This window comes from Pithys albifrons, chromosome 9, assembly GCF_047495875.1.
Source record: "Pithys albifrons albifrons isolate INPA30051 chromosome 9, PitAlb_v1, whole genome shotgun sequence".
NCBI lineage: Eukaryota > Metazoa > Chordata > Aves > Passeriformes > Thamnophilidae > Pithys > Pithys albifrons.
In genome coordinates, this window is record NC_092466.1 from 26,747,817 (window position 1) to 26,764,112 (window position 16,296).

Here is a 16,296-nt window from a genome sequence, read left to right on the forward strand (position 1 = left end):
GAAAGCTTTGCTATTTGCAGAGAATGGATCCTTCACAAGGAATGGCAAAGAAGGTACTGATCTTAGACCTGGATTTCAGGCCTTGTTCCAAGGGCTGTTTATGCATTTCCCATAAACATGAAATATGAAAGGCATAAACAGTCCTTGGACTATGGGATGGAAACCAGATAGATAAAGAAGTTGAAGATACAGTCAAATGCCTTTAGAACCTGCTAAATCTGGAGAGCATCTACTTAAAGTTTTGTGTACATGCAACCGAATTCCACCTACTCTGTCAGAGCTGTCCTGCCATTCTTTCCGTCAGGCTGCAGGAAGTCTTAGATGATGGAAAGATGCCCTGGGGTTGCAGCCCTGTTCTTAGCCCACTGAAAGGGACTGTGTATTGTTATCTTGGAAGCAGAAGCAGAAAGACACTTTGTCCGACATTTAGAATGCTTGTCTGAAGTGGAATGGCTGTTAAACAGATAAATCACTAATGCTGCATGCTGGAGTGTTCTTTCATGTAAAAATATTTTTTAGAAAGACCCATGAAGTATTTTTGAGGGTGTTTATTAAAATTCTTGTGGAAACTGAAAGTTCTCTGGTCTGTCAGGTTCTGCAAAGGCATGTATATGGTAACCATGTCAGACCTTGGTCTGAAGAGTGTTTTCCTGCTGTTAGTTCCCATAAACAGCATGCTTCTTGATTTGAAAGTTATGTAAGCTTACCCACATTTAAGGTTTTCTAATCCTGTCTTTCAGAAATCAAGTCAAAATTTGTAGCCAAGGAAGGTCAAAATGGCATTTGAAAATGTTCTGAAGGATTATTATTAATAACTCTGATTTTTTTTTCAAGCCAACCTTGGGATTATTTGGAGTTGACTCATCCTTTCTGATCTCCATGTTGACAAAATACAAATGGGGAAGATAGAAAATAGGTGGTGCCCAGGAGCTAGGAATGGTTAGTAACAGCTGGAAATGGGCAGTCTTGAAGAAATAAAACCCCCAGCAAAATAGTAAAGGAGGTACAAATGAAATCTAAGTGAATTTCCAATGCTGTAGACTGCAAGGTCTGACTCTGCTTAAAAAAAATAAATCAAAAATATTTTCTTTAAATTTAGAATTATCATTAAAAAAAAAAGTAGCTGTCCATTTTGTTATGCTAACAGCGGCCTCTGCTGGCCCAGGTCCTTGTCTGCATATAATGTTCTGATGTTTTTTCTAACATGACATGTACCAAAAATCTAAATGACTTCTCAGTGCATCAAATGTCACATCAAAGTTCAACACTCAGCTGGCTACTATTGGAAACTCTAATAAAGTTTGTTTACTCTGGGGTTGAAAAGTAAAACTCAACTGCAGTGATTTCTCTTCCATCAATTTTCTTTGTTAATCTTTTTTCTCTGTTAATCTTTTTTAAGCATATAACCAGGGTTAATAAAAGAAAAAAATACTAATAAAATAATGAAAATTCTGTGAATTAAATGGCGTAGGTGTAATATAGGAAGGTGCTTTTATCTGAAGTTTAAAAATTACAGTTCCATTTCCTATCTGTAGTTATTTTTTATGGCAATTAGAAAAACACCCCCGAGGGTGTTTTCCGTTGTGCATTTTTGTTTTCCCGTGTGGCTTATCTGTTCCCACGGCTGTCAAATTGCCTACAGTTGGTGCCATTTGCCAATGTCCTCAAAGAGAAGGGAATGCCAAGGGCTCCCTGCCATTTTGTGAGGCGTTTCCTGTGATGCCCTGTGACAGAAAGAAAATGAGCAAGTTTCTCTTTCTCTCTGCACCACTGGATGTCACTGCTTGCCAGCCAAAATGCAAGTCATCAGTAAACCCAAGGCTTTTTCTGCAGTGAAAGATTTGCATAACAGATTCTAACCACTGTTTGAAAAGACATCTGCTCCTGTGACCCTTTCCCTTGTGTTCTCGTTTTCCTTTAAGAAGCTTGAAGGAAAGATGTATTCAATGACACAATCTATGGTATAGAGATATTTCTAAGTAACTGTGGAGGGAACACATTATTAACAGACTTCACTGTAATACTTACAAAATGTAACATATTAAGTTTTTGAGACATTAATTTTCGATACTGGTGGTGTGTGAGCAGCTTCCTTTGTCCCACAGGGCGCCCGAGGCTGAGGGGAGCCAGAGCAGACCTGTGTGATCCCCAGTTGTCACAGCAGGGCAGGTGGGGAAACACTTGGAGACAAGGTGGGCAGAGTTCCATCACTGATTCAGCCTAATCTCCTCCAATTTTATTTGATATCGGATGAGTTCCATCCTAATTTTTATTCTTCTAGTTGATCTCTAACATGTTATAAAGGTTTTTCCTAAATATTTCTGCTTTCTCTTTTAGATCTCACTATTGATTTTCTTTTTATTTAAAGTTGTTTGAAGTCTCTCAGTAGCTTCTGTAGGCTTTGTTTCCCCACACTCCCCTCTCTCTTAACCTCATAATTATCACAACCACATGACAATTCCAACTGTAACTCTGGTTTCCAGAAGCTTCCCTTTGTAAACAGAAATTATTACACTGAAAAATGGTGTTTGATGATAATGCTGGGCAGATACAGTTGTGAATAGCTCTGGTCATGCCATTTTCCACCAGCTTCTCCTCATAATGGATTATTCATTAATGTCAGGAAATGTTTTGCAGTGGTGAGAGGAAATGGCACTGACAAATCATATGTGAACATAGGCCTACACAATTTCACTAAAAAAAATCAGATTTTCCATTTTCATTCCTGCAGTATTATTACACCCTCTTACTGCTGAAGTGACTGTCTTTTAAAAAGTCTTCCAATCAGCCCTAGCACTTTGTTAATGGTTTCTGTGATGGATGAGATTTTTACCCAATTTTCTTGGCAACACAGTGAAGCACTGTGCAGAGATAAAGTCAAAGGCAAATAAACAGGACACAGAGAAGTTGTTCAAACTATCTCCATGCTAACAGTGAACACAGTCAATTCAACTACTCTCTGAACTGCTAACACTAACCATTTTACACGAGTATTTTAAATTACAAGAGAGTCTTGTATTACCTATGAATGTCCTTCCTAATTCCACAGTCCTTATATCCTAAAGCTGCTGAATTTCCCTGAAATTTCCTATTTTCCCTACTGAATCCTAGCAGCTACTTTTGCACCCTCCATCTTCCCATCTCTTACAGAATTAGCATACTGGAACTTTCTGCCTTGGCTTTGGACTTTTTGGGGATGTGACTTTAGTGCCCTGTGTGAAAGACTTCTGAGATGAAGAAAGGATCTCTTCTAGTTCTTTTTACTATCTGATAATCCAATGACCTGTCCTAGCTGCCCTTCCCCACTTAGATCCTCCCTAAAATTCAGATCATTCTTCTAGCATATTGTCAGCTTTCACACTCAATTGAATTTTACTTTGGTTTCTAAGAAGTCTTGAGCAAGCCTGGGGATGCCTGCAAACACCGCTCCCTCCCATTTAAAAAAATAAATTCAAAAAACAAAAGCCCAAAAAACATTTTTTGAAAAATTTCAGGTAGCAAATGAGAGAATCTTGAAAATGTGACTGGTGGGTGGGTGACACACTGGTGTGCCTCTGTTCTCAATGACCTCAAAAGGATGTGGGTAAGGAGAACTGTGCACTTACACCCTGGTAATTCTTAGCACGGTTTTGGTTGTCAGACTTGATCAAGTGGAGAATTTTTTTCTGTTTTTTTTTCTGGCCAAACTTCGCGAACAAAGATTTGGGAAGGGCTCTCCCCATGTGCCCTTCCAGCCTGCGCAATGGAATGTTCAGGTGAGGCACAGCATGCACAGAACTGGCCCCACCGTGGAAAGTCCTAAGGTCCATTTGCCATGGTCCATTTCTTGGACAATGACAGTGAAGTCCTCAGGACTGTCTACAGTACCAGGTACTAACCAGGGCTGACCCTGCTGAGCATCCGAGATCTGACAGGATGGGATGGCAGGGAGGCATTGAACTGCCAGGGGACGGTCCCCACTGAGACTCGAACTCAGATCCTTGGGATTCAGAGTCCTGAGTGCTCTCCATTACACAAGAGGAGTGCTAAGCTCCCCTTGTTTGGTTATTCGCCTGTTCATTTCACCCTGCAGCTGAGCACTCCACTGGATTGCTGCTGTCTTTGTGAGCAGGCTTGCTCCTGATCCAGGGGGAATAAGGAAATACTCCAAAGTCCAAGGGCTGTAACAGGCAAAGGAAGTGTAGAGAACATGAGGCAGCCTGTAATAACACGTGTGGTGCTGCTAGTCCTCCTTGGCTTTGCTTTCCTGTACACAAAACGTATTTCCACGGGTAGCGAGGCACTGAAGAAATAAGTTTTGCTCTGTGTGTAAGGAAGGGAATGAAGGTGGCAGAAGTGTTTCCCGGTGCCGAGAGAGATCTCGATGTGCAGACAGGGCCCAGCAGCGGCGCATGGCGCTTGGGAGCCAGGCTAGGCAGGAAGGGGGCACTTCCGACCTGCCAGGCGGTGCCTGCCGCAGGTGTGAGCCATCATTGCTCACCACATGGGCTTTAACAGCTCAGCCCTTCCTTCCCCTCCCTCCTCTCTCCCCAGCGCCTCTAACGAGAAATATAAAACTCCTAGAACATCTAAAGGCTCAAAATATTCTTCGAGATAGTTTTATTGTTTTCCTTCGCCTTTTCGTCTTGCAGGTAAGCTCGACCGTGCCTTCATTATGTGCCTGTCCTGGACATGCTGGTTCAAGCCCTGAAGCCCTGGGGTGGAAAAGGCGCCGCTGAGAGCAGTGCTGCGCCGCGCTCGGCTGGGCGGGGCCCCTTTCCGCAGGGCCGGGCGGGGGACGCGGCAATCCCGGCCACGGCACGAGTCCAACATAACAAAGCCTCGGGCCCCACTGAGCCGCCCCGACGGCTGCGGAGGCAGGACCGTGAGAGGCGGGGACCGCCGCTGCCCGGCCCCGGGGACGCTGGCGGGGGGTGCCCGCGGGGGTCACAGCGGGCGAACGCGGGGGTTCGGAGCGCGGGTTGCGCTTGCCGCACGGCCCCTTTGTGCCCAGCGCGGCTGCGGCGGCCGGGGCGAGGCCGGGCGTGCATTTCCGCGCCGCCTGGGGCGCGGCGGGGCGGGCTCGGCGCGGGGCACGGCCCGCGGGCACGCCTGGCGTGCGGCTGACGCGGGGAGGAGCGCCCGGGAACGCCGCGGTGTCCATGGACTAGCCGAGGCAGCGCAGGGGCCCCGGTACGCCGACCGCCGCCTCGCCCTCCGCCCAGCTCGGCGCAGCTCCGCGAGCAGGCTGCTGTCCCGGGTGAGTCCCTGCCCGCCCCGGCATCGCCCGCGTCCGTCCTGGGGGTCTCGCTGCCCGGAGTGTTCCCTTCTCTCCCCGTCTTTAAGCACCGGCATTGGACCTCCCCTCCTCGGCGCACGCCCGTGCCCTGCGGCGGCGAGCAGCCCTTCGGCTGCCCAGGCTATGGCGAGCCCCTGCCATTGTCCTTGTCCATTAAAGGAAGCCGGAGAGGCCATGCGAGGCTTCCTCCGAGAGCTGACGCGAAGTGCAAAAAGCCTTTCGGGGTCCTTAGCCTGCTCGGCTCTCCTCCATCGCCGCGGCTGCTGCCAGACCCTGCCCCCAGCCCAGGCATGGTTGTTACGGGGCAGCAGCGGCGCAGTGGGGGTGAGGATTGAGGCCCGTAACTTAATTTTGTAAATTATTTTAACCTTAATTGCCTGTGAGCTATGATAGTGACGGACCTCTCTGCCACCCTTTCAGCGCTGCCGAGGCAGGCCCGGCCGTGCAGCGCGGCCGCTCCCGAGGGGATGCTCCACGGCCAGGGCAGTTTCGGCCGTAGCTTTGCCTTCCGTAGTCCCTGAGAACTCGTCAGTTTCATTTTGAGATTGACTGAATAAGTGAGTAAATAAATAAACCCCCACAATGAAACCAAACAGGCGCTGTAAAAGAAGTTTGTTTTTTCCCTTCCTTAGGTGGTAGAAGGAAGGATATTTTAAGATAAATAGCAGGACGAGATTTTTCCAGCGCACTTTTTTGTTTGCTTGTTAGAGACACATAAAGCTTGTGATTTAGAGCTCTGGATAAAATGGAAAGAAACCAGTTCCTAGAGAATGGAAGTATACAGTGTGTATCTTATTTGTGAGTGCTCCCTATTGTGGTCTCCTTTCTGGCCGCGTTAAGCATTAGTACTTATGTGCTCTTACAACTTCCTGACACACTTTATACTCGCAATAAATGGGTGAAACTTCAGATGTGGAAGATGGAGTTGCTAGTACCATCTGACAGGAGAATTGTGTGCAGAAAGAACGGATCAGGTGGGAATTCAGGTCTAGTCAGTGTAAAGCAGAAGTGAGCTGTGGGGAAAACCACATTGCAGGTTCTGTGTTGTGTTTGTATGTTGGTTTTGTTTTGGTTTGGGTATTTTTAAGTAATACAGAACATTTATGTTGGTAGAATGGTATTCTTTATTCTCTGGCTAATGACACTTGAAGAAAGTACTTTTGGGGTGTGATCTATATCCTTTGAGCTCTGCTCTTGGAAGGTGGGGAAGGAAGAATACATTGTTGCCTGTCCTTAGAAGATTGTTGTGTTAAAATTATAATGCCACTGAAACGCCCATTTTTAGAAATAGCTTCCCAGAAGTTTGCTTTTTTGAAACTATCATAAATGCAATGTGCAAGTAAATTATGTGTTTGGTGCTTTATTTTTGTTGGTCTTGCTCCCAGATGGACTTGTTAAAGGTGGAGTCTTAAGTCTAAATTGCAGTCATGGAAAGTTCTTTTCGGGCTCGTGTGTGCTCCATGTGATTTTTATTTAGTGTAATTTGATCAGTTAGCTTCCTTGGTAGTTTCATTTGTGTAGAAGCATTATCTCCAGTCTGCAAATCATAAGAAAACTTACTTAAGTTTTAATTGAGTCTTATTCTTGTTTCCAGGCGCAGGCTTTGCCTGACATTTACTGCGTTGTAGAAAAATTAATCTTGTGCTGTTTTCCTGTTTAGAGCCTCTTTCCTGTTCTCTCTTCTTCCTTGCTGGGAGCAGGAGGGTGTCAGAAAAGGAAGAAAAAGTATGATCTTTTGTTAGGAGCAGAGTCTGTGCAAGAGTCCTCAGGTAGGTGACATACCTAACAAGACTGAAAGGAGATGTGGTCAGGGCTACCTTTTCTGGCTTTAGGCCTTCTAATACTTGAGGAAAGGGCCATAAAAAGAACTTTCTCTGAGACCTAAAATAGTGTTTAATTAAGACACTTTCTTTGGTATTGAAGATGTAAACTTTTTGCTCTTAGATGTAGTAAGAAGATTGTTGGCATGGTGGTTTTGATCATATCTGGATGATAAAGTTTAAGTTGTATGCTGACCTCTAATGAATAATTGAGGAATTGACCCCTTAGACTGCTTTGTTTTGAGTCTGACCTCTGCTTTTCTTAGACGGTATTTTGTATGAATTAATGAAGCTTTGATGAGTGGCTGCTAGTTGACCATTACCTGTAAATAGATGTTTGGAGAAAAAAAAGGAGGACTTTTTCTGCTGAGAAACAGCTACAAGTAATTCTTAGTCTTCAACCAAATTTCTCATTGTGGATTAAGTATGGCACAGTTTGAGCACTGATCAATGTGAATAAATTAATCTTGTTTTAATCTTACTGTATTAGTTTAGAATTCTCATTGGGTTGTATGTGAGGGGAAGTGGAGTTCACAGAGCTATTATCAAAAATGTTCCACAGGTCCTCCCATTATGTAGTTCTTGGCTTTTATGAAAATATCTTTCTGGGTGGGTTATGGAAAAATATAAGGATTTCAGACATGCTGCACGTGTGGGCTCTGTGCTCTGCTGCTTTGCAGCAGAGTTTTGGGTCAAAACTCCCTGTTTTTGGTGGAACGAACTTTTGTATTTTGGCATCTGTGGTGCATTTCTCAGGTTAATGGGGCTGCAATTCACAAAATCCATGAACATGCTATGGTTCTCATGTGCTTTAAGCTGAAGTACCTCAGATAAAGTAAATCAGACGCTTAAACAGCAAATGGTGCGGGGTATTGCTAAAAGGGAATTAAGGAGAGGTCCTTTTCTAGTTGGCTTCTGATTGTACTTCCAAAGGATGGTAACGTCTTCCTCACTAGTATTGCACAGTCTTAAAATCTGTGGCTCTTCTGAAGCTGTAGTGTTGGTCGCTTGTGTGAAGGTGCTGCCACTGCCTTTCAGCCCTTGGCACAGCCTGGGTGGGAACAAGATCCTCCTTCTTGACTCGTTGGCCCCTGCTCAGGCAAAAGCATCTGATAAAGGTAAAGACCAATGTTAGAGATCATCATGCTAAATCTTAACAAGTTTAGATATGTGTGAGTTTTAAAAGTTTAATGGTTTGGGTCTTCCCAAGAATACAGAGATCAGATTTTAATTTGGCAGTCAGAAAGAAGGGGTGAGGCTGAAGTTTCTAGGCTGAGATGACTTAATTTTAAAAGCAGTATCATTTAATTACTTAAATATAGTTGAATGTCTTACATCTGAAATATTTTTTTGCATGGTAAAACAACTCTCTTTGTTCTGCATGACCGAACAAAATCTGATTTTGGTATGGTCAGCAAGCTGAAAAATCGTTGTTGGGTAAATTCTTCTCCTTTAGGCATGTCACGGGTGTGGATAACAGCAAAGGGTTTAACCTGCAGAAAGTGGTGATCCTTGCATATTGGCAGTGTAAGGGATTGCAGTGTTTGTAGTTGAATCCACTGCCTGGAATGGCCAGGCTTTTGCTAACCTTTTTGACCAGTCTGACATAAGTCTTGAAACTGAAACTTTTAGAGAGAAATATTGTTCTACTTGATTATTCACACATGAATTCTGCTATTACTTGTGCAGAAAACTTTCAGCAAATAAAAATAAAATATGCTGGCCACAAGAGGAACTATCCAAACCCAGGGCTCTTAGCAGGATTTAAAAATAAGGTTATTTTCCTTTCTGCTTCAAAGTGTGCTTTGGCCCCTGTTTGGCAGGGTGGACCAGCACTTGTTTTGCTTCAGTGTTTCCTGTCTTTCTTCAACTGTTGGGGAGCAAAGCAACAATGTTTTGTCGTTTTCATTGTAGTACAGCTCATATATGGTATGTGTCAGAGAAAGAATTCCAGTTCCGCTTACATGTGTTTCTTCTGAGAGCTCTCTCTGTGTCCTTGTCTTTAGAAGTCTGTGCAAAAGCTGAAAATCTTAGGCCTGTCTTCATTCTTAATCTGAACCTGAGTGTGGAAGGCAGGAGTGCAATAAACACAGGGCTTTGCTTCCCATTGATTTTTTGCAGTAAGCATTGTTGAATGTTGCCCTGGTATTACAAAAAAACTGTTTTACACTCCCAGTCTGGAGAACAGGCATTTATAGCTAATTGATAAAGGTTTTCCATGTAAAGGCCTGTACTGAAGACCCCAGATGTAGTTGGGGCTCTTTGGCACTAATTGGCTCAGGCACTTGATGAACTCGTGTGTGCATATGAGCTTTTGGCTTTATGAGTTGTTTTACTTTGGTTTCTTCATTCTGTTTTGGGCAGATTGCTAGTGCACAGCCCCAGATATGTTCATGTGACCCAACAGCCCTTTTCAGAAACCTTTCTCCCTCCCCCCCCCCCCCCCCCATTTTAAAGTTTTTTGTTTCCTGCTCAAAAACTAAATAGCATCTCTGGAAAGGTGTCTTCTCTAAATAATTGATAGACTTGGAGGTAACAAAGGCAGGTTTGAATTGCTGCACTTGCAGCTACAGGATGAAGCACAGAATTCAGAGGCAGCTGAATGCTGGGTATTTTAATATTTTAGTAAAGGTTATTTTGTCTGCTTGGCAAGAGCCATCTACTCTTGCTTTTGGGTATAAAATGAGTGCTGAATTACGTTCACTGACACCTAGGAACTCCTGGAATAGAGAACAAAAGAATAACATCAAGTAAATTGCATCTGGTAGCCTTTGGTCTCAGTGACAGCAGCCTTCTGACTGTCAGGATATGAAGCTGATTGTTTTGATGCACGTTGCTTTTCCTTCAAGAATTTTTATCAAATGGTGCTCAGGGAAGTATTTATTGATGCATGAATTATGCCTGTGGTGGTCTAGCTATATATGATGAAGGGTACAAAACAGCCAAGCTTTCCACCCTGCCCTGAGTACCAAGTTAATTCAGTTTGTCTGCTTGGCAAGCCTGTGGAGGAGGAAGGTTCATCAAAAAAGTTGTCTGACTTGAAACTAATGGAAGGCAATTAGTGAGATGACTCTTGGAAGACAACAAGATGGTTTTCTTTGCGAAGTGTTCAGCATGCTGAGGTTGCAAAGGGTATTTAGACAAAGTGGTTGTAGCAGTTGTCTGCTTCTACAGATCAGGAGAGTGTTCAAGGGAAAGAGCTTGTCCAGCTGCGGCAAATGAGAAGGGAATGTGTTGTTCTACTCTGGGTTGTTCTGTTTTATTTTCTCTCAGCTGTGGTGCTTCTGTAACCAGTCATGCCGTCAGCCTTTTAAGATAGCAGTTTCCTGTGTCATCACTTTTTTTTCCCATCAGGCACAGGTTAGGAAGTGTTCGTGTCTAACCTCTGCACCTTCTAATTTTGCTGCTGTATTTGCTGTCAGGCTGTTGCAGAGGCTGAGGTCTGCACTGGAAGGAGTGCCGTGTCCCCTCACAGCCTTTGCTGCGCTGATCTCTAAATGGCACAGTGTTTTTCTTGGCATAATCTTGAGAGGTGGAAAGCCTGTTTTTCCTCCTTCCCCAGGGGCGGATGCAGAGTCTTTGGACAAGACAGTCGAGGATTTCTCATGACCTGCCAGAGCACTGGCTCTTGGAGGAAGGGCTGGAGCTTTTCAAGTATGGGCTTGGCCTGAAGCTGCTTTGGTCTTTGTCTTTTTAATCTTTTCCTTGTGTTGTAGTAGCATGTACAGAGTGCTCTGCAAACCTACTTTCAGTATCTCCATATCTCCTGAAGCATCAGTGTGGTGTTGTGTTTTTGGGCTGAGACATCTCATCAGCTGAGAGCTGGCAGTGGTTATGATTCTGTGACATTGGTGAGTGGCGTTTTGTCACGTCTGCGGTGCTTTTTGGTGCCACCTTAGAGGTTTGCCCACTGGTTGTTTTTTGAAAGTTTGTATGAGTGTGTTTCTTTACCGGAAAGGGAGTAGGGAAACTAATTACACAGTTGTTGAGCTGCCTACGTGGCCGCAAGGAGGCATTTTCGCTGGTGGCCTTTAAGCTGGTGATTGTCCTTCTTGGCAAGTGAAATAAAGCTATCCTGGTTGCATTGTGAATGCAGTTGGTGGTGGGCAGCAAAAGCAAGCTTTGAGAGTGTTGTCCCCAAACCCTACATGCATTAACACCCCATTCCCCCAGTGAGCAGCATCTTCTGGTACTGGGAGTGTGCCTCATTTAGAATGAGTATTCCTCTGGTGTTTGAAAGCACAGGTCCTGTTGTTTGGGGTGGGACGGGAGAAAAAATTGAGGCTTTTTATGGATTAAACTTCACATCATGTTTCTATGACATGGAGTCAAGCATTGCTTGACCAGAATAAGTAGTGAATATAACTGCTGTTATACAGATACACACAGTCATTCTTAACATGCTAATTATGGAAGATCAGATGTTGACACTGGAATTCTTTTTTTAACTAAGAGATGCATTGATCTGGTTTCAACTGTTAAAGTAACTTTTATTATAAATACATATATAGGAACATTCAATATGAAATTTAAGAAATATGTTATGGGTGTGGACAGACTGCACATTATATCCAAAGCGAGGAATGTTTTTAAGAAAACAAACAACAAAACCCAAAGCAAATTATGTGGTCATCACTTCATTATGTATTGCTATAATCAGTTTCTTGGTTTCTTCTATTATGAAAAAAGAAAATAAAGGTATATCCCAAAAAGTAACTGGAGATTGAACAAGTGACATTTCTGGAAATGGAGGAAAGCCACAATATGTGTAGAAGTTTAGGATGTTCTCTGAAGAAAGAGTCTATTTGTCAGCGAAGAAAGTTGGTGGCTTCTGGTCTTTTCTCCTCAAAGTTGTGATTTACTTTATGTGATATAAAGTGCTGTAGCACATGGAGGAACCCATTTTGTTCTTGAAGCCTTTTGATCTGCAGGAACGTATGGGAGGGAGCAGTGTATAGAATAGGTTCTGTTACTGTTAGGGGACTAACTTTATTTCTATTTAGTAATCTAACCGAAAATTCTGGCTCCTCAGATAAGGTACTTATTTTGTGAGGGTTCCAAAGGCAAAAAAAAAAGTTGAAAGGCAAAAAAAAGTCAAATGACATGCTTCCTTAAATTAAAGGCCTTGTGTTTTGCCGTGGTACTGTTGATATTATAGGCAGTGAGTATGTATCTGTTCTCATAAGAGGTAGTAGAAAGCAGCTGAGGAGTTTGGATTAGCTAACATTATTCTGGCTACTTGTTGTAACAGGTTTTGCTCCCTGGAGTGAATAAACTCCTGGTCAGAATGGCTGACTCACTTGGATGTGTTTCACAGTATGTAAACTTTCTGCAAAGTAAAAGGGAAAGCATAGCTTGTGACTTGTGTATACTAAATAAGTTACAGCGCAGGAAAGGTCCTAGTCAAATTAAACTAGTCAATTTATGAAAGCTTTATTAAAGAAAATTTTCATAGAAATGAAACATTTTTCTAAAATTCCAAGATGTTAATGAGACATCTCTTGTACTGACAGCTGACAATATCTAGTGTTGTTTTCACTTACTTTGGTGTAATCTGACTGAGATTTAGCTCCAGAGGTTTATCCATTAGTGCTTTTGAGGATAAGGTCATGAAGGCCCTATCTCCTCTGCTCTTACTGTTTTCTAAAATGCTTAATAAAGAGGTGGGTAGCACAGAAAGGAATCCTTTCTCCTGGCATCTGCTCATGTTTGGGAAATTGCTGGCTTTTAGGTGAGGTTTACATGTGACACTTCCTTTTCTTTCTGTTTTCTGTCCTATCTCTCACTTTAAGTCAGAATAAGGCACGTACGCTCTATTTGCAGTCAGCTACTTTGAGCAGATTTTTCATGAGCAAGATGAGAGATCTGTGCCTTGTAGCTGGTGCCTTTGTCAAGCACTGCTGTGTGTTGCAGCAGAAAGTATCTCATCTGAACTTCAATGAACCTTAGGTCAGTGAAGCAGAGCTAGCAGAAACCTACTAAAATTTAGTGGATAGTTGAGTTGTGCCTCTCCTCAGTGTCAATAGTTGCACCATGATTATTAACTCTCATTTTGATCAGTTTGTATAAATGAAAATATGGATCTGTGGAACTGTTTTTGTTATGTGGCTTTTTTAACATTAGTGGTAGCTTTTTTTGCCAAATAATAATACTGATACATGTGAATACAGGAATAAATACTCTACATGTGAAAACAAGGCCGTCCAACAATGTCTTTTAGTGCCTTCTGTAGGAAGTACACTGAAAAGTGAATTTCTTATTACTGCTCTTGTCCTCTGTCGCACCTTTTTTTAATTGATGTGTGAGCAATCCTGAATTCTTTTGCCTTTCCCCATCTTACTACTACTGTGGTGTAGTTCTCTTAGTTTAAGAAATCAAGTGGAGCTGAAAATATTCCATGAATCATAGCTTGAATAGCTCCTTGAATTAGTTTTGTAGTGTAGAGCTTTTATGCCAAAGTATTGGTTAGAGGGGCAGTTCAGAAAAGGTTCTTGATGTGCTTGTAGCTTGTCAGAATTTGAAGTGTCAAGATTATGAATGTTACTCTGAGTTCAAAGTGCTTACATGTATTTCATGTGCAACTTACCTGTGTAAAAGCAGCGGCTTGGCCAAAAGCACAGAGTAACTTGAGTATGAGTTACATAGGGAACTGGAATTGAGCTCTTTTGAGTTGCTACTTCCTTGTTTTGGGTTTGGGGACACTGGTGTATGTTTCTTAAAAGTTTTTCTAAGCTATACTTTGTGCTGTAGTGAATAAAGTCTGATCACTGAATCTTGAAATTATTCCCCTTTGTAGGGGATTCATTCTGCTCTGAGGGATTGTTATGTAGAGTTTTCCTCCAGAGAGTTTGCTGTGGAACAACTTATTTCTCTGCTCACCAGTGCTGCAGCAAATGTAAATACACTATACTTGTATTGCTTAAGAGAAGCTTGTCTTTTCTTTTTAAGGCTCCAGTCTGAGTTCCATGTAGACAAAATTGCAAAATGACACATGCTTGCTGAAAATTCCTGAGTCATCGACAGGACCGTCTCTGTTTCCAGGAACAGATTAGCCTGTGAGTGCTTCAAATCCTGTCAGTTTTTCTTGTCTTTTTGTTGCACCAGCTCAGTCTCTATGTGTGGAGATTTGATGCCCAGCACCCAGACATTGTCCTGAACATTAAGGTTCCTTTGGTGGTCAGCTTCTCTCTCAGATGTGAAAGAGAAGTCCATAGGTGCATATTTGTTGTTTCATTTTCAGAAGATCCTAAGAATATACTTGAATTATTCCAGGTCAGGGATAAGGTCTTCTTTCAACTTCACAAAAACCCCCCCACTAATAGTTGAGAACCTCCAAAGAAAATGAGAATTATTTTTAATGGCACCACATCTGGAATGAATTGATGCTTTTAGATACAGGTCTGGTGTTGATGGATTAATGGAAATAAGGAGTTGTATCAAAACAAGTCATAGGCCAAAGTGCATCTCTTGGTGTATTTTAAAAGTTCTTGCTCCTTGTTGTGTTCTTCTTTTTGACTTTGTTCTTTTGTTTCACCTGCTCCAAATAGACTTGATACTTTGTATTGGTGAACAATGGTGGAGGAGTCAACAGGTTGCCAAGTGAATTTTTTAAATTTGTTTTCTCTTGCCTCAGTTCTGCTGCTGTTCCCCCACTTGTTTTAGTGTGTTGGCTTCGAGTGTGGTACAGCCTGTGGTGCTGGTGTAGGCTGGCATTGTAGGGGTGCTGCATTTCCACTACCCCTACTTTTGCCTTCCCATCCTTGTTGTCTTTCCACCTCCTGACTGCATCCACAGTGGCATTTATGTGTGCTTTGGGAAGGGAGTTTGGAGGCTTAAAACTGTTTACTTCTTGGTGCATGGTACAAGATCGCAGAATCGATATGAAGATTTCTAGTGTAACTTGCTGTGTGATAGCTACACTGAGAAGTTGATTAATGGTTGTGCATTTTAGGAGGGATGGGGAAGAGTATCAGGGCTCTACATATGGTGGTAGTACTGGCTGAACTTCGAACTTCAGTGTGACTTCTGTCTGCTTTGTAAGATTAGTGCCTCCTGAGGATTAAGAGAACTTGTGGTCCTAGATCTAGAAAAGAGTTTTGCTTGACTTGTTTTAGATTTAACATCTTCTCTATGAGGGTTTCTCTGCATGTCCACATTAGATTAGTTAATAGATCACATCTTCTGTTTTATGGGACTTAAAGTACATCCACTCGGAATATCAGAGCTGTAGCATTTTGCAGGTAAGAGTGCAGTTGTGGGTGTAGGAATGCTTTAGAAATGGTAGTAGCCTCTTGAATTATTACATTCCCCCCCTGCCCCCTCGCTAAAGCTATAAACACAAAGCCAAAATTATGTATTCTACCAAAGCAGCAGTGCTTTGTATTTAATTTTAGAAATTGCTGTTTCTGGGAGTGGGTGATAACTGTCAGCTGACACAATGTGACTTGTTTTGCCTTAAACAGAGTAGAGAATGTTACTAGTCTGTGCTGCCCACATACTGCCTTAATATTCCAAGTGTTTTGTACTGTTGCCTAAGCATAGTTGTGTAGCCCGTTATGGGAACTAAACGAATTACTGATGTAGCAGATTTCTAGACCGGTAACAGATGCCTCCTACATTAGGAAACATGACTGCTTTTAGTATAAACAACGACTGTGTGGCCTTGAGTGCGTTGCATGGTCTGTTTGTAGTGTCAGAGGGGAAAAAGTTAGACACACCTGCACTTCAGCTTTACCATAACAGTCATATACTGTTCAATGGTTTGTCAAGAAGAACCAAAAGAATTCTGATGAGGGTAAGCAAAGAGGATAAGGCCAATCACCTTCTGAAACACCTGCCTATCTTAGGAGTTAACGTGTCTGGGGAACCATGTGCTCTTACAGGACAGTCTCTTGATAGTACTGGTAATACAACCACCTCTTTTCACCTCAGAGCATTAAAAATGTTTATGTAAAAAAAAGGCATTTTTTTCCTGTTGTTAAAATACTGTGATTAGTATTTACTGTGGCATCTTACCAGCTGTTTGAAGAAGTGGGGAGAAATGTTATGCAAACTGCTGGTCAAAGCAGTGAGGTCAGTGGAGAGTGGTGTTTATCAAAAAAGGGTTTTTTTGGTGCTCTTATTCCTGTGAATAATTTCACTGAAGTTGGGACTTGATCAGTTGGATGTACATCCCAGTACCAGGGAGGGTAACCTAAC

The 16,296-nt window shown here is 42.7% G+C and overlaps 1 protein-coding gene across 3 annotated transcripts in view; it reads left to right on the forward strand.

Annotated features, from left to right (window-relative positions):
* Nucleotides 1–4,485: 4,485 nt before the first annotated feature.
* The window catches only part of TSPAN14 (tetraspanin 14), a 37,108-nt gene continuing 25,297 nt past the window's right edge, over nt 4,486–16,296 (forward strand). The window contains exon 1 of one of the 3 annotated variants that reach the window (XM_071563589.1): nt 4,486–4,631. The gene's annotated coding sequence lies outside the window, so the exon portion shown is untranslated. Of the gene's footprint in view, nt 4,632–4,812; nt 5,240–16,296 lie in introns of those variants that run through there. The other 2 variants (XM_071563590.1, XM_071563588.1) reach the window with 2 other exon arrangements.